Source organism: Pelodiscus sinensis, chromosome 6 (genome assembly GCF_049634645.1).
Source record: "Pelodiscus sinensis isolate JC-2024 chromosome 6, ASM4963464v1, whole genome shotgun sequence".
NCBI classification, from domain to species: domain Eukaryota; kingdom Metazoa; phylum Chordata; order Testudines; family Trionychidae; genus Pelodiscus; species Pelodiscus sinensis.
The window spans coordinates 31,262,501-31,274,613 of record NC_134716.1 but is presented as its reverse complement, the minus strand read 5'-3'; the positions used below and the strand labels follow the sequence as shown (position 1 = coordinate 31,274,613).

The 12,113-nt window shown below is 42.8% G+C and overlaps 1 protein-coding gene across 2 annotated transcripts in view; it reads left to right on the top strand.

Moving 5' to 3' along the window:
- The window catches only part of DMRT1 (doublesex and mab-3 related transcription factor 1), a 79,690-nt gene that overhangs the window by 65,969 nt on the left and 1,608 nt on the right, over nucleotides 1-12,113 (top strand).

Sequence of the window (12,113 nt, the reverse complement as noted above, 5' to 3'; positions counted from 1 at the left end):
GGGGCTTCTTTCTTGACATTAGTCTGGCAAGCTGGCAGTAATTAGCCATGGGCTGAAAGTTGTCTGTCTCTTGATGTCCAGAGACCATCAACCTAGTTCCAAGCCAGTAGATTCATAGAGCTTAGCCTTGACGTCAGCCCAGCAGCCTACAGCTGCAGAGATGGTTACCTCATAAACACACTTGCCTTGATCTCAGACCATCTTTCCAAACTTGGCTGAGTCAGTGAACTCCCGAAGGCCTATGTTTGACATCAGACCAGCCAGCTAAAGGAGCCAGGCCAGTAACGTCACAATAAGAAGGTGCCTTGGCATCAGCCCAGCAAGTTAGAGCCCTGATCCCGCACAGAGTTCTGTGCCTTAACATTATGCCTGTAGACTTAAGCTGCTGAAGTAGTGACCACAAAGAGGCCCTATCTTTAACCTCAGCCCATCCACACAAGGGCTGCTGAGTCATCAATTTGACCTGTGCTTTGGAATCAGCCTTGCATGCTAGTGGTGTTAAGCTGCTCCGAGGTCAACACATCGACTTCTGTGAAGTCATGAACTCATTATTGCTGTCCTGACGTGCAGGGCAGTAGCGCGTAGAGTATCAACCAAGGATCAGGGCCCCATGCTAAGGCAAAGAATTCCAGCCCTTGACATCATCCCAACAAGCCTCTGACATGTCACAGAAATGTTATGTCTCTAAATCAGCCCAGCAAGGTAGAAGTGCCGAGCCAGAGTCTTCAGAGCACCCTTCCATTACACAGTCAATAAAGCTATAAAACCTGAGTCAGTAACCTTAGAGGGTCCTCTGTCTTGACAACAACCCAGCAAGCTAGAGAAGTTGAGCCAATGAGCTCATCAGAGCCTGTACCTGAGCATCAGCCGTAGCACAAGAGTGTGAGAAGCTATCCACTTTTCATACGATACTTCGTATCCTTGGCTGGTGTCCTTTGGTTGACTTCAGTGGGGCTTGCCAGTTTATACCAGCTGAGTATTCAGCCCCATGTTCCTTACCATATACTTACCTAATTTAGAGCAAGGACACTCTTGTACTTCCTGAGCTTTGAATGGGACAGGGCCATTCCATCCTGTTCCCAGCAGGGAGCCGGGGCTTAGCTGCCACAGAATAAAGTTTAATTTGTCCATTTCAGATAGGCCAGAACATTGTTTTGATAAGTGACGCTTACATCATCTCTGCAATCCTCTGGCATCCTCAAGATGCTATATTCCTGCATGGAAATTGATGTCTGGAGTTTGTGTCTCAAAAAAGGCATAACCTTCTACAAGTTCTTCTCCCCCCTCTGCTTGCTTTAATTGCAAGTGTGGGGGAAGGGAACCTTGTTTAATTGTTTCAAAGATTTTTTTAAGGGAACTTAAAGTCAGAAGTGAGGAGATTTAACAAGTTGATATCTTTCCCAGCTCTTAGTAAAATGGAAAGCTGGGCTATACCTGCTGTAATCAGAAACCAAGAGTACAAGCATGAACTAGAAAAGAATGAGATAATCCATGATAGATCAGGTTGAATAAAGATCCATTCATATCTTCACCTTTTATCCCTGTTCTGAGTGCCAAGAATTAATGGTCTTGGAAAGTACACAATGAACTTGACGAACTGCGGGCATCTAAGATAATCCTAATTACTTTAAATGTTAGTGAGAAAGGCAAGAGTTTGACAGCGGAAAATGATTCTATTGTGAAACAGTGGATACGTGTTAAATGGCATACACTGGGCATGATTTTGTTTCCAAATACTTACGCCTGTCATTATGTGTATATGGAAGATGATGAAATTTTCATCAGCAGTAGCATGTGTATTTATGCAAATCTTTAGGGCCACATTATGCTTTGTTAAGATATCAATTTGCTTTTCTTTCCCCCTCCCCCATTTTTATTTTAACTTCAAATGTTTCAGTATTGAGTCAAACATAAAACGGAAGTTGAAATGTATTGATCAGGAAAAGTTGTAAGAGTCTTCAGCTTTCCCTCAATGCAAGGATGATGTCTGGTTTCATTGCTGAGTTTTTAAGTGGCTGCAGAGCCCAATTCTTGCCCTGAAGATCTGCCCACAGAAGTGGCAGGTGTAATCTTGGAGGAGATATAGTTAGCTGGTGTGCTGTGTACTTTCTTCCCTCCGTTGTCATTTCTCTGGCTCATGAGCACATCTGTTCTCCTCAAAGTGATCTGCAGCTTGGTGTATGGTGTGGCCCCATTGTGTTCTGTTCCAGGCTGAATCCTCTCAGTTTGTTGGGTTGATTTCTCCCTTTTTAAGGTGAACTTTCAGTGCGTCTTTGAAACACTTTCGCTGCCCTCCGCAAGCCCTTCTTCCTTGATTTCACTGAGAGAAGAGTGCTTGCTTTAGGAAGCAAGTGTCAGGCCTACATACATAGTGGCCATCCCAGCAGAGTTGGTGTTTCTTGACCAGCATTTCTGTAATACTGATGTTGGCTGCAGAGAGAAAGCTGAAGTTAGTGTGTTGGTCTTCCCAGTTGATCCCAAGAATCCTCCTGAGATGGCTGCTGGAACCATGCCAGTCATTTGAGATGCCATCTGTAGGTTACATTTGTCTCAGACTCATACAGTAGGGTGGGGGTTACAACTGCCTCATAAACAAGATCTTGGTACCTTGTTGAAGACTTGTTTGAACAGTCTTCCAAAAGATATGCTGGTGCAGTGGATGCTATATTCATTTTCTCTGTCAGTGCTCACTGTTTGGAAGAGGTGGCTACCAAGGTACGGAAAATGGTCCATATTTTCCAGGGGTTCTCCGCTGATTGTGGAATATAAAGAATAGTTTGTGTAGATGTGGGCTCGTAGAGTTCTATGTACATCAGTATTGAACAGCACACTGGAATGAGTCTAATGTTTTCCAAAGGCAGGACCTAACAAAGTTTTAGTAATTAGGCTATTAGCAGCCAGTGGTCTGTTCAGATCAGGCCCCACTGTGCTAGAGGCTGTACAAACATATAGGAAGTCAAAATGCCTCCTTCAGAGAGTGAATGGTCTGGAGACCCTGACTTGGCAATGAACTCCTTGCAAGTGGGCCCTCTTGAATTGAGAGAGTCAGTGTAAGGTGCAGCAGTCAACTGGTGTGGGATCAGGGCCTAAGGTGACAAGTGAGATGAGAGGGATGCAGTCTATACATAAAAAAGTACTCACTAACCCATTTGCCCCTTCAGCCATCTTTAGCAACCGAATGGGTTTGTGTGGGGAAGGCAGTGTGGAATAAGGTGAACAGTGTTCATGTCCTTTCAGAGCCTCTTAGAAATACGAAGGAGGAGCTCTTTTAAAAATTAAGTTTCCAGTACTTTTCCTTTAAAAGAGAGCCATGAAAATATGTAATCAACAGACATTTTTCCTAAAGATCACAGTTTGCTTATAGTTCCCTAATACAAAATGCTGTGCTTCACTCCTGCAGTAGAAGGGAGATAGAATGGTCAGTGCTAAAGATGCACACTCATTTGATACTTTATTTTAATGATTCATAAGTATTATTGGCCAGTTGGACTTAAAATTTTCATACTTCCTGGCCATGTCATACTGAGTATTTTTTAAAACTTCAGCAAAAGTGCTTCCATCAGCTAACTCACACTAGACGCAGGATCTCCTACTTATATGCCTAGAAAACCTTCTCTTCAAAAGTCTAAACAACAGAGAGATACCATTTTTTCTTGTTAGGGAGTTTTGTCCCATTCCTATTCAGATCTGAGCTGTCAGTTCAGTTGATGGGAGAGAATTCATTTTCATGTCTCCTCATCATGGGCTGTAGCCTGTGTGAGTGCCGGTGTGCGTGAAAGGAACGAGTCAACAAAGTGTCTTGTCCTCAGATGTTCCACAATAGTTTGTCTGGTGTTGCTGGATCTTCTTAGTTGGGCAAGAGATAAAATATCTTTGTGATGGGGTGAGGTCACAGAAGACCCCTTGGGGATTCTTCTCAGGGGGCTGACAAGGCCACTGCACTCACCTTCCTGTTCTCTGGAACTTCTCACCACCCTGTCCTGCTGGCCCAGCTCCCTGGTCTTCCCCAGCCAAGGCACAGAGCTGAGATCACTGCCCCCAAGGAACAGTACAGACACTGAAACTCTTCAGGTCCAAGGAAAATGCAGTACTGGGCTTCCTGGGATACCACTCCCCAGAGGGAATCAGAAGCCCAAATGAATGATTTAGGTAAGCTCCCTTAAAAGTGAAAGGAGGAGTACACACTGATTGCTCCCCCAGGTAACAATTATTTACAATGGGCTTGATAGTAAATAAAAATGATTTTATTAAGCCAAAGCAGTAGGATTTAAGTGGTTATAAGTGAGAATAGGCAGAGCAAAGTGGGTTACAAATTTAAAATAGCAGAAAACGCTTAGCTAATTCTAACACTGAACCCTCACTACTTATTACAAACTCACCCGCAAACTGTTCTTGTTCCAACTAAGCCTTCCAAATCGGGGAAGTTCCCTTTCCCTAGGGTCTCTGGTTCCTTCCCTTGAGTGTGTCACTCCAGCCAAAGACTCTGCTGAGCTTCCCGTTGTTTATAGATTCCCACTTTTACGTGGGAAGTTACCTGGGAAGTCCCTACCAGTTAGGGAGGTCACATGACTTCCTAGGACCAACTACTGTTAAGACTTAAAGCATCAGGACAAAAGGGGCTGTTTACATATGATAGCCAGGACGCTGAGGGGTCCCAGCATTGGAAACACCCTTGATGGCTTTCCTTTGCACATTTAAAAACCATAAAGCATTCCATACTCCACATATCAGATTTTACACACAAGAATGATACATACACCAAAACAAGATATACAGAGCCAGAGGATTAAAATGTTAAGATGGAGAGGTTACATGAAGCAATTTGTCACAAGAGTCTTTGAGTTATGCGTATTTGTGTCCATTTCATAAAGATGGGAGTGGAAGTCCATTACACTTTTGATGGAGTCTAGTATTATTTCACACTTGGTAGTGCTTTTTCCCATCAAGTGACTTACAGCTATAGCATAAATACTTAAATAAAGCATAAAGCCTTATAACATGGGCTTACAGATGTAACGTGAGATTATGATATACGTGTAAGTTGCTGCATGCATCCAAAGTCTAGATATTAACCACATGCTTATAATTCTAATAGCTGTTTTAATAAAACCAGCACACAAGCAAGTGGACCTCGTTCCAGCAATGTATTTGTCAGTGTTCATGTGAGACCCTGATATGAACTGGAACCTGGTCTACCAGCATCACAACTGCAAAGATCATTTTCCTAGCCCACTGCTTTGATCCTGACGCTCCTCTCTCTGCGTCCCTGTGCTGCCCTCTCCCCCTTCTCTGTTGCATCAAACATAGGCTTCTTGGCTTCACTGTCAAGGCCCTTTACTGCTTATCCCCACTCTACCTCCTATTTCTCATTTGCTCTCAAGCTGTTGATGGTCACTGCTGGTTGGCCCATGATGCTCACTAGTTAAATTTTCAAACAAGCACCTCTGTGCTTTCTCCCCTGCTGCCCACACATTTGGGAGTCGCTCACTTCCTAATCCACAACTGCCCCAGTCCCAAACCTCCCACCCCCAGGCACCCATTAGGGAGGACAAGAAGGCTGAAGTGTCCCCCACCCTGAATTCATATGGGAACATTGCTGGCTGTTCCCCTTGGTCAAGGAATGAGAGGAAAGTGCACAGTTTGTTGCATTCCTCACTCTGGCTGGGGAACACAGTGGGCAAACGAACCTGGACCTGCCCCAGCCAGGGGACATGAACCCCTCCCCAATCTGTGCCTGCTGGAGCTGCAGCAGCCATGGAGAGGTGCTTCTCACCTTGCCGCAAGCTGCTGCAGTGAGAGGGCTGGGGTAGTTCTCTCCCCAGGGGCAGTCTGTATACTGAACCCTTCATCTCCAGCCCCACGCCAGACCAATGATTTACATTTTCATTTTATTTTAAAAAAAAATTACTTGCATTAAGGACCCGAGCAACACTGGGTAAATCTTCTAGTAATTACTAATAAAAGTGGTCATCTGGAGAAAGTTGGCTCCAACTTCCCAGTTTCTGAGATATCTGGTTGAGACGTGGAAGTCAGTTCAGCCATGTCTACACTATCAGGTTATTTCGAAATAAGTTATTTCAAAATAATAACTCCCAAAATAACTATTTCGAAATAAGCTTATTCCTCTTTACGAGCAGGAGATATTATTTTGAAATAACAAGCCCATTATTTCGAAATAACAGGCGTGGTAATGTGGACGCTTACCTTGTTATTTCAAAATAACTCCCCAGTGTAGATATGCCCTTCCATAGCTCTCCTCCCCTCTGCTGGCAGAATCATACCTATGCCGTATAGGACTCACAGGGCACAAAGCAGAACCTAATGCTTCCTCAAGCAGCATGAACTTCCATAGTCTTTTACAAGAAGAAAATCCGCCAGGTTCAGATGAAAGCATGACATTTAGAGCCACTGCAGTTTGCTTCTGTGCCTCTACCCTCAACCAGCCCCACCCGTGCTGCATTTGTGTCTAGACACTGAAGGACCCTGCATCAGACTGGATCATCCCCTTTCTACACTCACCACTTTGCAGCTGGTACTTGTACATCGATTTGCGCTGTGAATAGAGCTCTTGCACGTAAAGAGCAAGTGAGGTGGGTCTGCTGATTTCCCCCCTCCCTGAACAAAAGGGTGAAAAAGTTAATAAATGGCTTGTGTTGTCCAACTTTAAATCTTAAAAATGGCTTTTTACTGAGAGTTTAATGGTTTTTAAAATGTAAACACAAGGAAAATTTACTTTTCAAGCATGAATGTTTTTCTGGTTTCTCACAACAGTGGAAGTGTATTATTTTTTCCAGTCTGTTGGGCTTCAGAGGATCACTCAAGTTAAGTCAGTGCTCTTTAGGGTGTTAGAAAATCTAAGGTTTTAATTCTGAAGTTCGGTTCCTCCCCCCTCCCTTTTTTTAGATGTGCTCCTAGCTGAATACTCATGTTTAGATGGCATAAAATATAAGGGTTTTCTCCCAGGAATAATGGTGATTGGACATAATCATTTATATCCCTAGCCCTGACTTGTTATTTTAGAAAATTCCTAAATTAACAAGTAGGGGCTAGTGCAGCTCCCCACGCACCCAAGGCAGGGGGCTGCTCCAGACCCATGGGGCCTACTGCAGGCCCACTGTCCGTGGCGGGCCTGGCCCAGCTTCCCTGCCAGTTATACACTGGCTCCCTGGGAGCAGAGCCAGCAGAGTCACCATGGGCTCTGCAGTATAAAATTCACATGTAAGCTTTATACAGCAGCATGTGTCATCGTGTACCCGCTAAGATTTTTAGTGGTTACATGGTTACAGTTTTAAACTGCTTTTTACATCTCTTGTCAGGGCCCAACTCTGCAACCCACAGTCACACACATAATTCTTTCACATGTGGTGAGTAAGGGTTAGTCAGTTGTATGAGGATTGTAGAATCAGCCTCATCTTAAGGTCGCCACCATGGGTTTGGTTCTTTGAACAGTGTGGACTTAGACATTTCTGCTATTGGATCTTGAATAGAATAGCAATGAAATGTAGGCTTTTTTTAATGACTCTTAATCTTAAGGCTGTGTACAGCTCACAGGCCTTCTTTGCAGTTCCCATTATCATCAGTGCAAGGGAAGGGTTTGGTTGTGCCAGGAACCATTATTCTTCCCTCCTTTCTTGGGCAAAAAAATCTCATTGACTTCACTAGCTCCAAATGATAGGGCATTTGCCTGAGAAAAGAATTGCAGGATTGGGGCTCTGGACACTGTCATAGGCCAAAGACAGTATCTATGTGCCAACATCTGTCATACTTCTAGGGTTATAGTTAGACATCTAACACCCCATTTAGGTATCAACATAAATAGTGTGAATTCCAAAGGTAGTGAAGTACTGATTTGCACCTCTGATTTCAGGGAATCTGTCAAAATCAGACCATCTTTATGTAGGTGTTTAAATATGGATTTCAATGCCTAACTTTAGGGACCTATTACTGAAAGTTTTTTAGCCTCATTCTTTATAATTCCTGACAATTATGCATTTATTTATTACCGACCATTATGCATTTATTTACCTGATAATTATGCATTTATTTATTTCAAACATGGGTCAGTATGCAATAAAACATAGGTACAGCTTTAATGCCTCCTGTGTTTTAACATTTACCACAACAGCAGGAGATTTTTTTAAAACTTTCTGAAACTCATTGAAATGTATGGATTTCGTATTTTTAAAATTGGGCCTCTCTATCATTCCAGGAACATAACACTAAAACTAGTTACAAATCCTATCAAGCTTCTCACCCATGGAGCTGTTCAGGAATAAACAAAAATATATCCCCCTTAACTTAGTGATTCTGTCATAACTCATAATCTTCTCTAGAGTCTGGGAAAACAGATGTCTCTAACAACATGTCTTGGGCTCTGCTAGAACAAAGAGGGAGGCAACCAAGTTTCAAAATGAAGAGCTGATCCCTGGCCAATCAGCCCTGTTTAAACCAAGGGCACATCTCAGCTGCCAGGTATCCTGTGAGGAGAGAAGCCATTTCAACAAGTAGCCAGCTTTTACCAAGCCACCGGTTAAAAGCAAGTCCTTAAATCACACTCAACAACAAATTGAAAGCTAGTGCAGTTCCTGGGGCACTGGTGCAACCATAGGCATGTGCAGCACATTTCATTAGGGTGTGCACCCAGGGAATTTTATTTTTAATTTTTTTAAAGGCAAGCATTTATTGAATACTCAATAATAAAGAACATTATTTTTATTAATCAAACAAACGAAAGAAATTAAAACTTAACTAAACTTAATTTTTTTTAAATTAACAACTAAACTTTACTTAAAAGAGCATATCATGCGATTAAATTAAAACACAAAGCCACTTTTTTTTGAGACTATGATTGCAATAAGTCCCTGGTCAAAAGTACCTCTAAAGGCACAAGCTACTGCATTCCACACCAGCTGAAGTTGCCAGCGGTTTCCAGGTATAGATCCATCCAGTGGGCATTTCAGTAATACCATTGAATCATAGAATCACAGAATTATAGAGCTGGAGGAGACCTCAGGAGATAATCAAGTCCAGCCCCCGTGCCCCCAAGGCAGGACCAATCCCAACTAAATCGACCCAGCCCTGGGCTTTGTCAAGCCAAGACTTAAAAACCTCTGGGGATGGAGATTCCATCACCTCCCTAGATAACCCATTCCAGTGCTTCACCATCCTCCTAGTGAAATAGTTTTTCCTAATATCCAGCCTAGACCTCTCCCACTGTAACTTGAGACCATTGTTCCTTGTTCTGCCATCCGTCACTACTGTGATCAGCCTCTCTCCATCCTCTTTGGAACCTCCCTTCAGAAGGTTGAAGGTTGCTATCAAATCCCCCCTCACTCTTCTCTTCTGCAGACTAAACAAACCCAAATCCTTCAGGGTATGTCTACACTACCCCCCTAGTTCGAACTAGGGGGGGTAATGTAGTCATACGGAGTTGCAAATGAAGCCCGGGATTTGAATTTCCCGGGCTTCATTTGCATGAAGCTGGCCGGCGCCATTTTTAAATGCCGGCTAGTTCGGACTCCGTTCCGCGCGGCTACGCGCAGCACGGACTAGATAGTTCAGATTAGGCTTCCTAATCTGAACTAGCTGTACACTTCGTTCCACGAGGCATACAGCTAGTTCGGATAGGAAGCCTAATCCGAACTAGCCGGCATTTAAAAATGGCGCCGGCCGGCTTCATGCAAATGAAGCCCGGGAAATTCAAATCCCGGGCTTCATTTGCAACTCCGTATGACTACATTACCCCCTCCCTAGTTCGAACTAGGGGGGTAGTGTAGACATACCCTCAGTCTCTACTCATAGGTCATGCGCTCCAGCCCCCTAATCATTTTGGTCACCCTCTGCTGGACCCTTTCCAATGCGTCCACATCCTTTCTACAGTGGGGGGCCCAAAACTGGACACAATATTCTAGATGTGGCCTCACCAGAGCTGAATAGAGGGGAATAATCACGTTTGCCTTTTTCCAGTCTTCCGGGATCTTTCCCAGTCTCCATGAGTTTTCAAAGATAATGGCCAAAGGCTCCACAATGACACTTGCTAACTCCCTCAGTGCCCTCAGATGCATTAAATCCGGACCCAAGGTAACAAAGGTAACCTTTTGCAAGGTAACAGAGGCACAGATCATTTGTGCCAGTTTTTCAACCTAAAGAAAAGAGTTCAACTTTCAGGATGAGTATAAATAACACCTCTCCTGTCTTCCCCATTTACACGTAAAATTGGAAGAGTGACAGGAGAACCTTATGGAGCACCCCAAAGGGCACCTTCAAGACAAATAAACATCCACTTCTCACTACTTGCTGGGATTTCTCAGAAAGTCACGTTCTTTGACAGTCTCCATCTAAACCAGTCAGTTGTTCAAGATCCAGAAAGAGAACATGAAAGATGTACTTTACAGGCGCACTTGGAACAAGAGCTGCTGACCCTGAGTAACTGGACAAGACAAAGGTCTTTTGAGTTCATCATCCTACAAGGACAGGATATAGAATCAAGGTCTAACCTGCCTCTTACAAACACCAAAGCAAATTGAGAGTAACTCAGGGTGTAGAATTCTCTGATGACTTCAGTGGAGTTTTGCCCATTGATGCCAACAGAGATAGCAGTTTTACACTGTCATAGAATTTGGCTTACTGGAGTAACCCTGCTGTATAACAAGTGTAAATGAAAAGACCAAGGCCATAACATATTTTCATCTCTAAAGACTATGATCCTATAACAACAAAACCATAGATATCTGATCACAGCTTTTCTTTTGCAATACAATTTCTTAAGCCACAGAAGCTGGAAAATTCAGAAGTATCTAAAGATGGGGCCCATATTCTGTTTCCAGTCACACTAGTGTAATTTCCAATTACCTTCACTAAACTCACTGGAGTTTCTCTGGATTTTTATTCTTGTAAATGACCACAAAATCTAGCCCAATCTCATCTTTCATAGTTACTAGACATTTCAGATGTCTGTAAACATTTGATGATCAGATATATAGTATGTACTGATTATCGAGGAATAGTGGAATGGTTTAAGGATGAAGTTCAAATTTTAACAGTGCATTCCTTGTTCTTGTGCAGTTCTAAATTAATCATAGCTTCTAAAAATGGTTGTAAACTGTATTCTCTTTTTAAAATAGCTCAGTCTGGAAACATTCCCCACTAAATCGTAAAATTCAGAACTTAATAAGTATTGATGGTTAACATGTCAAGAGCCCATTCAGCTTCTTCTGTGATTTAGTTTTCTACAAATGACTAGCACTCAACTATCAATGCATTTGGCTAATTACATCATAGATTTCCCTATTGATGAACAGCATCTGAATTAACACAGGAGCACTAATGTTACCCTTTCACCATTATTGTTGTACAAGAAGCCGTGGCAGATGCTGGCAGTTAGTTACACAAACATTAGTATTAACGATTGGCCATTTGGAATTGGTGACAAACTGCAGCCCGATGGAATTCTGAGCCTGAAACCAATCAGGAAGTTAATGAGGAGAGAAATTACCACTGCAGCTTCCCCTTAATTACATTCTCGCTAGGCAGGAAGGGAGTGCTGGGGGTGGATCTCAACTCATCTAAGGTTAAGAAGGTCAGAGACCCTTTTACTTGGTTTTTGTATCTACTGTGAATTGTAATGTTGCAGATCTTTCTAGCCCTATATTCTGACATTCTTAATATTTAATTCAAGGGTCTTTCAGTCTTAGCTCTTGAGACTGGAAGTTTGTTTTAGTCATACTTTAATTCCCATGCTCCTTATATTCTTATTTTATTGCTTAATACTGTATTAATCCCCCACATTATTTTCCCTCGTGCCTTTTGGTTTTAAGGTGTACCTCTGTTCACACTCCTTGACTTCCATAGTTCTACAATAGGTTGTATTCTCCTCATGCAGGAAAATCCAGCATAGGAGCCAGGGAAATGTAAGTTTCCTGACAGCTAAGGAGTTTATAGTGGAAACCATCACCATACTGTAGTGTCTGACAGCCTCCTACTTGCTAACCAAATTAGCATGGCAGCATCCCTATTGGACTTTATGGAGTCTCCAGCCTTTGTCTCTGGACCTCATTTTTCCAAAGAGAGAAGAGTAGAAAGTAGCCAAATAGGAAGAAGAGGCACAGTGCCAT